This window comes from Leguminivora glycinivorella, chromosome Z (assembly GCF_023078275.1).
Source record: "Leguminivora glycinivorella isolate SPB_JAAS2020 chromosome Z, LegGlyc_1.1, whole genome shotgun sequence".
Taxonomy (NCBI): Eukaryota; Metazoa; Arthropoda; class Insecta; order Lepidoptera; family Tortricidae; genus Leguminivora; species Leguminivora glycinivorella.
In genome coordinates, this window is record NC_062998.1 from 5,572,127 (window position 1) to 5,586,380 (window position 14,254).

The 14,254-nt window shown below is 38.8% G+C and overlaps 1 protein-coding gene across 1 annotated transcript in view; it reads left to right on the forward strand.

Moving 5' to 3' along the window:
* LOC125240618 overlaps positions 1 to 14,254 on the forward strand; it is a 329,570-nt gene that overhangs the window by 165,259 nt on the left and 150,057 nt on the right. The gene's annotated exons all lie outside the window — the stretch shown is intronic.

Consider the following 14,254-nt stretch of genomic DNA (forward strand, 5'->3'; position numbering starts at 1 on the left):
AATCAAAAGGACACAGAGTAGAATAATATCAAGTTATAATGACATTATTTACCTCGTCTAATACGATTTGGTATGGCGCCAAATCACGTGGAAAATTGGGGGTTCCAAGCAGTGTGTTTGGAGGCAAAATGTCATTTTAGGTTTGTTGATTGCCTGTTCATGTTTTATTGAGGAAAAACAATGGTTTGCCTTAATGTAAGTGGTGATTGATTTCACTTATTGTTTCAAATCTTATCCATACTTTAATATTATAAATGGGGAAAACGGGAAGTGTGTGCGTCTCTTTGTTTGTCCGTCTTTCACGGCAAAACGGAGCGACGTATTGACGTGATTTTTTAAGTGGAGATAGTTGAAGGGATGGATAGTGACATAGGCTACTTTTTGTATTTTTCTTACCCGCCACTTCCCTAGAATGGGGGGTGGAAGTTTGTATGGAGGATTCCGCAATTTTCGAATTTAATGCGAGCGATGCCGCGGGCAAAAGCTAGTATAAACATAATAATGAATATGAAGGTACCTACACTACCTACTCATTTGCGCGAGAACTGGTTGAACTAATGTCAATAGTAATTGAAAAAGTAACTACTTACCTACAGTACCTACACGATTAGTTTTTATCAAGAACGATTTAATGATGGACTGACAAAGCCCATACAAAAATTGTTCGCAGCCGAGCGCCTACTGCCCGCCTTTGGGTGGAGGTGTCGAGGCTTAAAAATCTCTGATAGCGCTGTTCGTTTTAGTTATTAGCAGCCTGCTCTTAAATTTTTATTTTTATTTTTTGAAACCAAAATTATATTTACCCCAAATTTTTTTCGCGTGTTTAAATTTTTTATAAGAACAAATTACATATTTTTTTATTTTAAAATCATGATATCACACTGACAGCACGTCACTACACATTTTGAAAAAATAAATTTTTAAGCATCATCAGTGTAATAGTTAATGATAGTACAATTTAAGTAATAGGTAGGTGACGATAAAATATCGAGGTACGATTCTTAGTATACAGTATGTAAATCTTATTTATATAATCCTTGGTTTTCATAATTCAAATTTTCATTCTACGCAAAGTAAAGAATGACTGACTTTAGACAGGGCCAGGGGCGGGTCGGATCTCCTGTCGCTTTTTTCATGGAAAGCACGTGATAGAAAAAAAAACAGTTTTGGACAGTCCAGTATGTTTTGCCGAACTTGCCCAAGTTAAAACTTTGGTTAAAATCAAAGAACTAGATTTAGATAGAAGAAACAAGTTCATCTATTTGATAGGGGCCGAGCGTGTCAGATTTCGTACTGAAGTTGTTACTTGCCTGGGATTTTAAATATGTCTCAGGCCCTTGAGTGTTCATAATTTTTGTGTTGTTGCAATTAAATATCACGTAACGAGGCATTTTTTATGTTTTTGTTGACTTCAACTTACAAAAATTGACGCCCGAAAGCTGCAAGCTGCGAATAACGACAGACAACTAGGTGGATTTTACCGAGTTCATTTGACGTTTGCTTGATCTATGGTATTATAATTATGACATCTGTGGTTAAAATCTTTTTCTACTCCCGAACTGTTATTCGTCATTTACAGGGTCGTGCACAGATCTTTAAAACCCTACATAAAGGTCTATTCCCCAAAGGCAGCCTCCGCCGGCTTTCCGCGCATGCGCGCAGTATCGAAAAAACTGAAAACGCATTGTTTGGCTCTGTAACCATGGCAACGACTTATAACGACACTGCGCGCGTGCGCGGGAAGGCTTTGGGCAGCCGAACTGACAGTGCAAACCTTTGCGTCAAAATACAGGAAACAGTGTGAATTTCACGAAAGTTATTCAAAAAAACTATTAAAACTAAGTGCATGGTCGTAGAAAAAGTATTGTATGCAACGGTGTTTAACTGAGTCAAAAAATACTCGTGGCGTCTCAATAACAATTTTCGGCTTCGCCTCAAATTGTTACCCACGCCACTCGTCTTTTTTGACCTCCTTTAAACGCCTGTTGCATAAAATACTATAGCGGTCGCTTCTGCCAATAATATTATATCACTGTTTTATTAAACTTTGCCGACACAATGAAAATAAAGATGCCTATTTAGTATTTTTTAACAAAAATCGTTTCCCGCTTCCTTGAATCTGTAATCCAAAGTAAACGACCCGACTGTTATAAAAATCAATAGCCGATTAAGCGACCAAATCCCGGATAATAAAGCGGTTTGCGCTGGGATGACTGATGAGCCTGTTATACAAAAATATTCGTAGTAAGCCTATGGTTTCAAAATAACGGTATTTTTCCTGGCTTGAAAAAAAAACATAAAAATGGAGTATGTTTCTTTTCTAAAGTACGAAATCTCAAAATTTGCCAAGTAAGAATAGAATAGAATAGAAAAGTTTTATTCGTAAACACACACATACAATAAACAATATTTATGAATGACATAGGAGAATAAAGTGCCACGAAACGGCCTCACCTCAGCATATTGCTGGCGACTTCCAGCGCTGGTCTTCCGGTGAGACCATTAAGTGAGAAAAATCACGGAAGGCAACAGACAAAACTAAAGAAACACAAGGCATAAAGAACAAAATACAAAAATAACGAAACATACAGCATACAAAAGTTATAAATAAAACATTGACAATAATAATAATAGATGTGCCAATCGAACCTGCAATAGTCCGGTCGGACACAGGGTGGTTTGACATTAAGCGTTCGCATGTTACTAGCGCCAACGGTCGCTACACAAACTAAATGACAAATGACAGATACAGAACGAAATTTACAATGCGTGAAGAAATAAATATTAATTACAAAATAGCACCATACAAGATTAATAAATTGTCTATATTATAGTAGTTAATACTTTTATGCGGTTTTTTAGACTTAATGTTAATAAACGAATTTAATTAAATAACTTCAATCTCTGGTCTTATAAAAGTAACATTTACGAAATCTGTAGTTGGTATGTATCATTATTTACTGTTGGCAACACCATCACCGCCTCTCCACGCTGCACGCCGCATCGGGGATTCCCCAATAAACGTTTGTATACTGAATGTGTATCGTATTAAAATGTACGTTATTGTTATTGAAACACGTTACAACTCACGAAAAACCGTTATTGTCGAATTATTTGTTCATCTGAAAAAAAAAACATATTTAGAAACAAAACAATGGTGGTCGGTTTTTTTTCATAATTCTGGAAAAAAATATATTTGTTTTTTTTTCTATATGCAACCCTTTGCACAGATATAGGAAGGAGACCGGACTAAATTAGCCGTTATCGGTAAGAGCGTGCGACTTTCGATCCGGAGGTCGCGGGTTCGAACCCGGCTCGTACCAATGAGTTTTTCTGAACTTACGTGCGAAATGTCATTTGATATTTGCCAGTCGCTTTTCGGTGAAGGAAAACATCGTGAGGAAACCGGAATACTTCCAATAAGGCCTAGTTACCCTTCGGGTTGGAAAGTAAGTGAGTAGGAACTTATAATTACGTTTTAAAGGGTCAGGAACACGCGTTGGTGGTCAATTTGTATGTCCGAACTAGGCTCCAGGGGAGGTCATGACCCCTATGTCTCCCCCTGGATCAGCGTATGCCATAGCACACGCGCTTAAACACACAATCGTCAAAGGCTAATACGCTAGCAAATCTGAACTCCGAACGCTGACATAACTAAGTAAAGCTTTAATCGGAGTTCTGAATTATTTAGTAGTTTCGATTTTGTGATCAGCTCAGACTAAAGACATATCTATACATATAACTCCGTATAGACAGATAAAGTCTAGGAAAAAAACGTACCTCAGTACCATACAGAAAAAGGATCGGTGGCCTAGATGGCATTACACCTTTGGGGTACGCTCAGCTAGATGGCGCTAATATTAATATTTGACATTTTAAAACATGTAATTAAATTGTAAATTTTATAATTGTCATCTTTTTTGGCAAATAGGTCCGTGTAGAAATAGTTATTAATGTGACTGGTTGGTGAATGAGTACATTAAACCTATTTAAAAATTCCGCCATAAATATGTGGCGTTCCATGTTTAAAGGGTGCACAAGCTTTATGTGCTATAAGGAACCTTAAGACATGGAAAGTCACACGAAAAGTTGTCGGAACTTATAGATGGCGCTGCATTCCAAAATCTTGACTGATAACTCTATACCATACTATTCAATATACTCTATGGTAGGTATGTGCGGCGACAGAGATATGAGGTACGACGTATCTTTTCCTAAAATCGCCGTCAATTGAAATTGTCAACAATGTAAACAAACCATTCTATAAAATATCAATATTCTAGCACAATTTTATTATTTTAAAGGTTAAGGAGTATAATGTGAGATGAATTGATTAAATAACACATGGATTTAGCCAATATCTGATGAGTTAGAATGGAAAATAAAGACATTTTGACTACAAGGTTTGTTTACATTGTTCACAAGTTCTATTGACGACGACTTTATGGCTGTAATCAAATTGGTCATATGGAGAACCTCAGGTGTGTAATTGTGTATGGCCACAGAATTAGATTTAGATAGAAGAAACAAGTTCATCTATTTGTAGGCGGCCGAGCGTGTCAGATTTTGTACTGAAGTTGTTACTTGCTTGTGATTTTAAATATGTCCCAGGCTCTTGAGTAATCATAATTTTTGTGTTGTTGCCATTTAATATCACGTAACGGGGCATTTTTAATGTTTTTGTTGACTTCAACTTACAAAAATTGACGCCCGAAAACTGCAAGCTGCGATTAAAGACGGACAACTCAGTGGGTTTTACTGAGTTCGTTTGATACGCTAAGTAGATACGTTTGCTTGATTTATGGTACGAGATTATTATGACATCTGTGTGTATGCAAATGACATAAAATTCAATACACGACAGACACAGAAATTTTGACCAATTGGCTTCGTGCGAAGTGCATGGAGGGGTAAGCAAAGCGATCGCAGCGCTTGCGGTGGTCAAAATCGACACTGATTGTGGTTGTCATCTATCAAAACTCATAAAATATAATACAATGTGTAATGTTTGATATGGGGCATCAATGTTGTTTCGTTGTTAATTGTAAAAATAATGGCATTTTAAATAGTCGTTGCACGTTCTAAAGTCGTCGTCAATAGAACTTGTGAACAATGTAAACAAACCTTGTAGTCAAAATGTCTTTATTTTCCATTCTAACTCATCAGATATTGGCTAAATCCATGTGTTAATAATCAATTCATCTCACATTATACTCCTTAACCTTTAAAATAATAAAATTGTGCTAGAATATTGATATTTTATAGAATGGTTTGTTTACATTGTTGACAATTTCAATTGACGGCGATTTTATGCGTTTCTTAGAGCACACTGGAAATTGGATCAAAGAACTAAATGGATAGCTAATACGGTGAAAAGAAAACGTAAGTGACATGTCAAAACAAACCATTATAATAAATTATATTTAAGCTTTGTTTACCTAATATTGTTCAATACGCTGTTAGTATTTTTCCTACCGTAAAAGATTATGCTTAAAGATTCAGGCCTAGCCTGGGAATAGCCGTGTCGGATATTTCTGCGGCCGCGGACATGACTAGGTACTTACGTTTAGATTTGTTTTATATGGCATTAACGGGACGGAGGTTTAGCGAATACCATATCACTAGCTCGAAGAACTTGTACCATTACTCCTATGTTCTTCAAGATTCTTTATATGCCCTGCCAGCACCAATTTATTGACTCTTTCTGTAGTCTGGTGTTGGAAGTTTATACCGTGAGTAGTTGGAAACTGATTTTTGGTATTATATCCATGTCTTTATAATCTATCTACCTAAATTACACTTGAAATAGTAGCTCTTGTTATTCGATTTATTTAAAATCAACGAAAAATCGTTAAAATATAATGTTTGTTTACATGTCATTTTTTGTCATTTTCCACTTCAAATTCACATGGTAGTGGGCGTAATTGTCGTGCACGTAGTCAATACTGCTCTTGAGAGCGAAAGACCTGGTCCCCTTAAGGGTTCAGGCAAACCCCCTCTTTCTCCCCGGGATGTCCCGGCGTCAAGTCCATGTTGTACATATAATAGAGGATAATCTCTAAATTCCCAATTCTCAGTTAAAAAAAAGGTCTTCACATTAGGCTTGGTTAAACCATAAATTAAATATAACAAGATCATACCATCCCATACATTAAAATGCGACCGCCTAAGACCGCGCTTACACTCCACCACACATAGATGGCGCCACAAAAAAACATCTTGTAGCTTTCGATTATACTTGTAGATGGCGTTAAGTGTCACTTTTGACATAGATTTACGGCTCGGAATTGACACTTAATGCCAATCTACAAATAATCGGTGGCAACAAGGCATTTTTTGTGGCGCCATCTATGTGTGGTGGAGTGTAAGCGCGTTCGTAGGCGGTCGCATTTTAATGTATGGGATGGTATGATCTTGTTATATTTAATTTATGGTTAAACGAAACGATAACTACGGTATGGAGAAATGCTCATCCATATCGTTTAAAAAGCCGCTACTATAAATTAACTCGAACAAAGGTCGAACAATACGAGCTAACTACCCTCATTCCCTGACCGCAACTACCGCAGCAGTGCGGCTTTCCAATACTAAAGGGTCCTTACGCTTCTAGTGTATTAAAGTACCTACTTTTCATCTGAAATTCTAACAAAAATTCTGATAAAATGGTCTTTATTATGAAAAATTGTTATCCTATATTCATATTTATTCATAAGACTGTTTGATTCTAAAAAAAAAAAGCGTAAGGACCGCAAAGCATATTATAATACCTACTAGAGAGCGGACAAGCCGACGACGTGTCGTAATTGATAGCTCATTGAGCATACAGTTGTCGTTGTGTGCGTGCGCGATGAGGCGACTCGCTGGTCCTTCGTTTCATTTGATTAGAATTATCTGTCAAACGGGTAAGCAAAGAAGCAGTGGTCGTAAACCTTCCTTCTTCGATTTCGGCTGATACCACTGAATTTCTCGGAACATAAATGTGCATAGTGTAAATAGTGACAGTGACGTTTAAAAATAGAGCATTGTGTGAGAACTCTGCGTCTTTAGGTTTTTTAATGTACAACCTTTCCATGAAAAATTGCAAACACATCATTCGCCTGCCCTTATCCCATTCATTTGGGGTCGGCGCAACATGTCTTCCGCTTCCATACCTCCCTATCATCCGTAAAATTGCAAACACAATTTATTAAAATTCTTAGCTTTTCATCTTAGAATAAAAATGAACTAATATTTTATTATGTTTCTTATCTGTTCACAACGCTGAGTAATGTATTAAAAGATGATAATAAATAAGAGATATTTATTAACTCGTGTTCACTGTTCGATCCGCAGAATGCGCCCGATAAAAAACCTTATATCTCGTTCTTGACAGGTCTCTCTAATGCTAAAAGAAACGAAGCTACACACACATGGAAATGATGCGCGTGTATTGCGCAATAGCCCAATATGAGCGGGTCAAGAACTTGCAACAGGCGTCATCATCATTCTCCTTGCGTTATCCCGGCATTTGACACGGCTCATGGGAGCCTGGGGTCCGCTTTTGACAACTAATCCCAAGATTTGGCGTAGGCACTAGTTTTTACGAAAGCGACTGCCATCTGACCTTCCAACCCGAAGGGTAAACTAGACCTTATTGGAATCAGTCCGGTTTCCTCACGATGTTTTCCTTCACCGAAAAGCGACTGGCAAATATCAAATGACATTTCGCATAATATTGTCTTCGGTTACCGCGATAGTTATGAAATAAAACTATGGAAACGGATTAAATCGCGTATAATAATGACACTTCGCACATAAGATCCGAGAAACTCATTGGTGCGAGTGCGAGCCGGGGTTCGAACCCGCGACCTCCGGAACGAAAGTCGCACGCACTTACCGCTAGGCTACCAGCGCTTACAAAATTCACTAGAGCATATTATTTCGCTTACAAATATTGCTGATGTTTATTCATATCACAACAACAAGCATACAACCGAGATAAAAGAGTCCGATCACAAAGTTATTTACCTTAGAAAATGTACCATTTGCGATAGACTCCTTGAAGCTAGGCACCGGTCAGACGGGCGGTGAGGAAGAAACCAGCAATCCCGTATTAAAGATAATGTTAAATAGTACATTACGATACAAATGCGTAAAAAAGGAAGTTTAAATCGACACGAGTTACGAATTTCCTTTTTCACGTGTATCGTACGACGTTTTACAGTACAGATGGCCATCCGACCTGGCATATAATGAACCACTTCTCGCACTAGTGCGTAAAAAAAACACCATCTATACTGAAATAGTACATAACGATACAAGTGCGTAAAAAAGGAATTTCGAAACGAGTGGCGATAAATTAAAACACGGCCGAAGGGAGTCTTTTAAAGCGACACGAGTTACGAAATTCCTTTTCGCACGTGTATCGTACGACGTTTTTTAGTACAGATGAGCCTCCGAAGTTTCGATCTGGCATATAATGAACCACTTCTCTCGCACTAGTGCGTAAAAAAAAACACCATCTGTACTGAAAAATATATTTCAAACAAGCTCTAGATCTAAATAACTAACAATAAAAACGATGAACCCTTCCTTACGCCGTGTCTTGCTCTTGCGTGGGCGACGGTCGCTCGCCGTCGCGTCTCATACTTCCATATCGATAAGGTTTGATTTCGTATGCGTAGCATCGCCGTCGCGCGACTATCGCGCGACCGTCGCCCACGCAAGCCACGGCGTTAGAGCATGTAATACTAGAAAGCGATCATCAAGCCTACTGCTGCCGTGTCTCAGTTGTTAGCTCATTGAGCATACAACGCCGCCGTCTGTTGTCGTTGTGTGCGTGCGTGATGATACGACTTGCTGGTCGTTTGCACGTACACAGACATGGAAATTTCTGAATAATGTTATCCGAATGTAACCTTTGTCACAGTATAAGGACGACCCAGTAGTGAATCTCCCGCGATCGGTGTTTGGGTCGTACGCGCCGCGCGTGACCTTGGCAGCGCCACGCGGCGCGGCGCGTACTGGCGCGACCGCGATCGTCCGTTACCACATGTACTCTCTGCACCTCGCTCGCGCAGAGCGCTACTCAAGGACAAACTGCGCGGCGCAAAATTTGTTAGAAGAATTATTACGTTTTATACTGTGCCTTTGTCGCCGCCAGTAGCACACCGGCCTTACAAATACTAGGAATATTTGAACAGACCCCGACTTGTTATTGAGAATTCGAGATCGCTGCATCCTGGCAGGAATCCAATATTTTCCAACTATCTACTTGCAACAAATATTGCATTAATAATATTTCCGACATTTCAATCGAGATGGGAACGTATCTTTAGAGAATTTCAATGAGAAATGCTAACAAAATTCTTGTGAGTCAAGTCTAGCGTAGACAAGCGCTATAGGAACATCTTATTGGAGTAATTTTTTTTTCAAGTATGTATATATGGTGTTTTTTTCCGCACTAGTTCGCAAAGTACCTGTAACATGACTTACTTACTTACTTTGTTGGCGCGACAACCCAAAGTGAATCTTGGCCTCCAACACAAGCACGCCACTTTACGCGGTCCAGACCGACCTCTCGCCAGCCCTCGTTGACGCCGAGTTCACGGAGATCTGCCTCCACTCTATCTGCCCGACGATATTTAGGATGGCCAGCGTGACGGCGTCCATGCAGTTGGACAACCCAGATAGGCCCTCTTGACTGCCCGATCCTCACCCAATGGGTTGTGAGATGGCCAGCGGAGACGATGTGCCTTGGTCTCACCTATTATATTCGGTTCGGCTATTAGATGTTCAATTTCGACTTAATAAATAATAAATAATGTCGAAATATCAACCGGCCATATGTACTGTAAAACGTCTTTCGTCCTTCCGGCCGTCCGGTACGAACAGATAATTCGTAACTCATGTCGATTTAAAATACTCCCTTTGATTGTGTTCTAATTCATCGCCATTCGTTTTGAATTTTCGGGAATCGAACCCGGGTCTCCAGCTATCGCGGCTGACGTGATAAACCGCTACACCACCCCGACCGCCGAGGTACCCGTCGAAATTTCTCTAGTGTATGTTATCTTTTAAGGCTAGGCGCCTTTGACCAACTCTAAAGGTGAGCAATTTGTGCTTGCACCTCTTATCTCCCATATGAATCCTTTTGCAGGATTACGATTTACAATATAGCGAGAGAGATTTTATTAAATATTTTTTTTTGATTTGTTTTTTTAAGTAGTAACACTACTATATATAAATTATAAACTGAAATAGATACCATACACTTAAGAACAATGATACATCATTCATTTAAATCGGTTAAGGCATTCAGAAGTTATGATGGAACAAATAAACTCACATAGGGCATTGAACGCTGAAAACAATACACTGCTTTTATGCAGTCGTGTAAAAAGCATCAAGCCACTTTGCACAGTGATCGCTTCTTTAGGGACCAATACAAATGATTTCATCCGAGTAAACACGATTTTCATCCACTAAATTAAGATGGCGGACATTTTACCAAATATGGCATACACATAAAGAAAAAATTTATAGAATGTAACCTGCACCGATTTTCCATAGTTGGGTGTCATCCATCAGTTTGTATTGAATGCGCTTAAATATAAAAAAATAAAATCATAAAAAGTAAGATCCGTGTTCGAATAATAACAAGGCGGCCGAATAATTGACATTTTGTAATATCACATATCCGCATTATGTTTATAAACGTGTGAGCCAAGACAAAAATATATATCGATCAATATGAAAAACCAATATAATATAAGGCCTGAGTTGGGCTCGCTTTCTGTGGGTATCGTTGAAATCGACTGTGAGATTTGGGTTAAATTGTGGCGTAGGCGAGAGGCTGGCAACCTGTCACTGCAATTGCAATGTCACAATTTTGTCACATTTTTCGTTTCCATTCAACCCCTTAATTGCCAAGAGTGGCACTGAGACTTTAGCAGTTTCATGTGCTCTGCCTACCCCTTTATGGGATACAGTCGTGATTGTATGTGAATAATTGTTGACATTCTTCTGCCTTATTAAGGGATACTTAGCAAGAATCGGTACCGGTAAGGCAGTTATCCAGGCTTAACTCAGATTAGTCGGGACAGACCGTTGTTTCTATCGGGATTACCGGTATTAAGGGGAAGGGCGTGAATTTGCGAATATTTGGGGATAATTCATAGGTGACTAATGTCTTGGGACCTGTTTGTTTACATACTCGTATTGCCTTAAATGGAGGAGCTGTCGCGTTGACATATTTTGGCGGTAGAACCTCGATAGCATACATGTTAAGGGAAACTCCAAAAATTTCGTGTAAACTAAGTTTTGAGCTACAGTTTTAATACATAAAAATCTATTAGCTACAAAGGTAACTATAGAAACTCCGAAAGTGCAGTCTTCTTGTCCTGTTTTTAACCCCCGACGCAAAAACGACGGGGTGTTATAAGTTTGACGTGTCTGTCTGTCTGTCTGTCTTTCTGTGTGTGTCTGTGGCATCGTAGCTTCCGAACGGATGAACCGATTTAGATTTTTTTTTGTCTGAAAGCTGAGTTAGTCGGGAGTGTTCTTAGCCATGTTTCATGAAAATCAGTCTACTATGTCGCGGTCGAGGGTTTTTTCAAAATTTAAATTTTTTGGGTAGATTATTTCCAGTTGGTAAAACAGTTCGAGTATTTAGGTTAGGTTAGAGGAATGCACGTCGGTGAGGGCGCCGTTAGCAAGAACAGTCCGTCATATTTAATCGTAATTAAACGTAGGTTTTTTTTTGGATTTGGAAATTTGTATGTGGTTTCCACTCAGAATCGCGAGCTCTTTCAATCCTAATAGGAGAAAAAAGTGTCCCAAGGTGTTTTTCCCATTCCGTTACCATTTTTAGGGTTCCGTAGTCAACTAGGAACCCTTATAGTTTCGCCATGTCTATCTGTCCGTCCGTCCGTCCGCGGATAATCTGTGACCGTTAGCACTAGAAAGCTGAAATTTGGTGCCAATATATATATCAATCTAGCCGACAAAGGGTAAAATAAAACCGGCCAAGAGCGTGTCGGGCCACGCTCAGTATAGGGTTCCGTAGTTTCCCGTATTTTTCTCAAAAACTACTGAACCTATCAAGTTCAAATAAATTTTCCTAGAAAGTATATATAAAGTTCTACTTTTGTGATTTTTTTTCATATTTTTTAAACTTATGGTTCAATAGTTAGAGTGCTGGGGGGACACACTTTTTTTTCCTTTAGGAGCGATTATTTCCGAAACCCTATTCATTTTTAAATACCTATCCAACAATATATCACACGTTGGGGTTGAAATGAAAAAAAAAATCACCCCCCCCCACACTTTACGTGTAAGGGGGGGGAGGTACCCTAATTAAACATTTTTTCCCCTCACTAGCTCGGAAACACGTGTTTTGTCCTTTAATACTAGCGGGTAAAAACGCAAAATTGATAAAATTAGGTGAATCTAGTAATAAAGATGATTTACCACCCGTGGAACTACTTGGAAGCAGTGATAAACGCATTTTTTGCGTTCTAGTTTCCTCGCTATAGTGAGGGGAAAAGTTTTGTGTTACACTCGGGTGCAAATGTATTTACTTCTCGTGTGTTAAAAAACTCGCAAGTTCAGGATTCTATTCTCGAACCACTCGCTTCGCTCGTGGTTCAACTATAGAATCCTTTCACTTGCTCGTTTTTCAATTCCACACTCGGCGTTAAAATACAACTTTGCCCCCTTGTATAACAAATAACTATTTTTCACTTTTTATTTTTGCACTTTGTCGGCGTGATTGATATACATATTGGTACCAAATCTCAACTTTCTAGCGCTAATGGTCACTGAGATTATCCGCGGACGGACGGACGGACACAGACAGACATGGCGAAACTATAAGGGTTCCTAGTTGACTACGGAACCCTAAAAAGTGAGAAAAAATGTTTTATTAGGGTACCCCCCCTACACGTAAAGTGGGGAGTGATTTTTTTTGTCATTCCAACCCCAACGTGTGATATATTGTTGGATAGGTACTTAAAAAAATTACGTAACCCTACACTGAGCGTGGCCCGACACGCTCTTGGCCGGTTTTTTTCATACATTTTGTATGGCGGTAACGGAATGGAAGGTCTGAAAAATGTATGGAAATCTTGGCACATTTTTTTTCTCCTATCAGGATCGAAAGACCTCGCGATTCTGAGTATGAATCGCGTAAAAAAAACCCATGTTACAAAAAAAGTGGGGTGTCCAACTTTGACAAAAAATGGCCCTATTACACTATGATGTAAAGTTCTACATGTATCCACTGAACACGCCTACCATATAGGTATAACCGGTGGACACTATTTAATAAATGGACACTCTATATAGTAAAACATGGATCAGTTACATTTGTCCCCCAGTCGAGATTTGCCCCGCTGTACCTTATTCAAATTTAAACGGGTGCTTTAATATGCATTAAGAGCCCGTCACGATGGGTAAAAATTCAGTATCTGTCAAATTACCCCATTTACACACACTAACGCACGTCACACTCACCAACATACTTTTCGCACACTACCGCAGTTTACTGGAAGAGGTCAGTGACCTAAGTGAGAGAAACTTAAGACAGGTCTATAGTTTCACTGAAGATCAGTTGTAACGTTAAAATCCCATCAAAACCAAAAAAGGGAAATATGAGCCAAGTTCAATATTATATATGCCTTGGTTGTTGGCGTCAACGACAAAAGCAGTGAGATCTAAACGGGTGCCAAGTTCAATGGCAGTCCTCAAAATGTTTTATGACAATTGATGACATAAAATATCATTTCTTATAACTTTTATAATAGAATAGAATATAATTAATTTATTCGTTAACACACACACAAAATAAACGTTACAAATAATAAGACATAAACAAGAAGGAGATCCAACGAAATGGTCTAATCTTCCGATCAGACCATCCGGTGAAACAATCACGACAGGCACATATGTATGTCACAAATATCAATATAAGAGCCAAATTTAAGACGTTTATGTGAAATAGTTTTTGTTGTGAGGACGCCCATAGAGGCTCCAAATAGTTCGTGTAATATTACACACGATGTTGTCTGCCAGTTCGGTTACTTGAACTTGGCTTGACACGCTGCCGCGTGTTTAGATTGCGGACAGTGTCAATTTAGTGTTACCATCTCACACGAATTGACTCCGATTATTTTTCAAAATAAATTTGTGCAAACACCATATAAAATCAAAACAACTCTGGCGTAAAAAACAGTGCTTCGTTTCCGAATGAATTAAAATAAGTCACTGTTCCTGA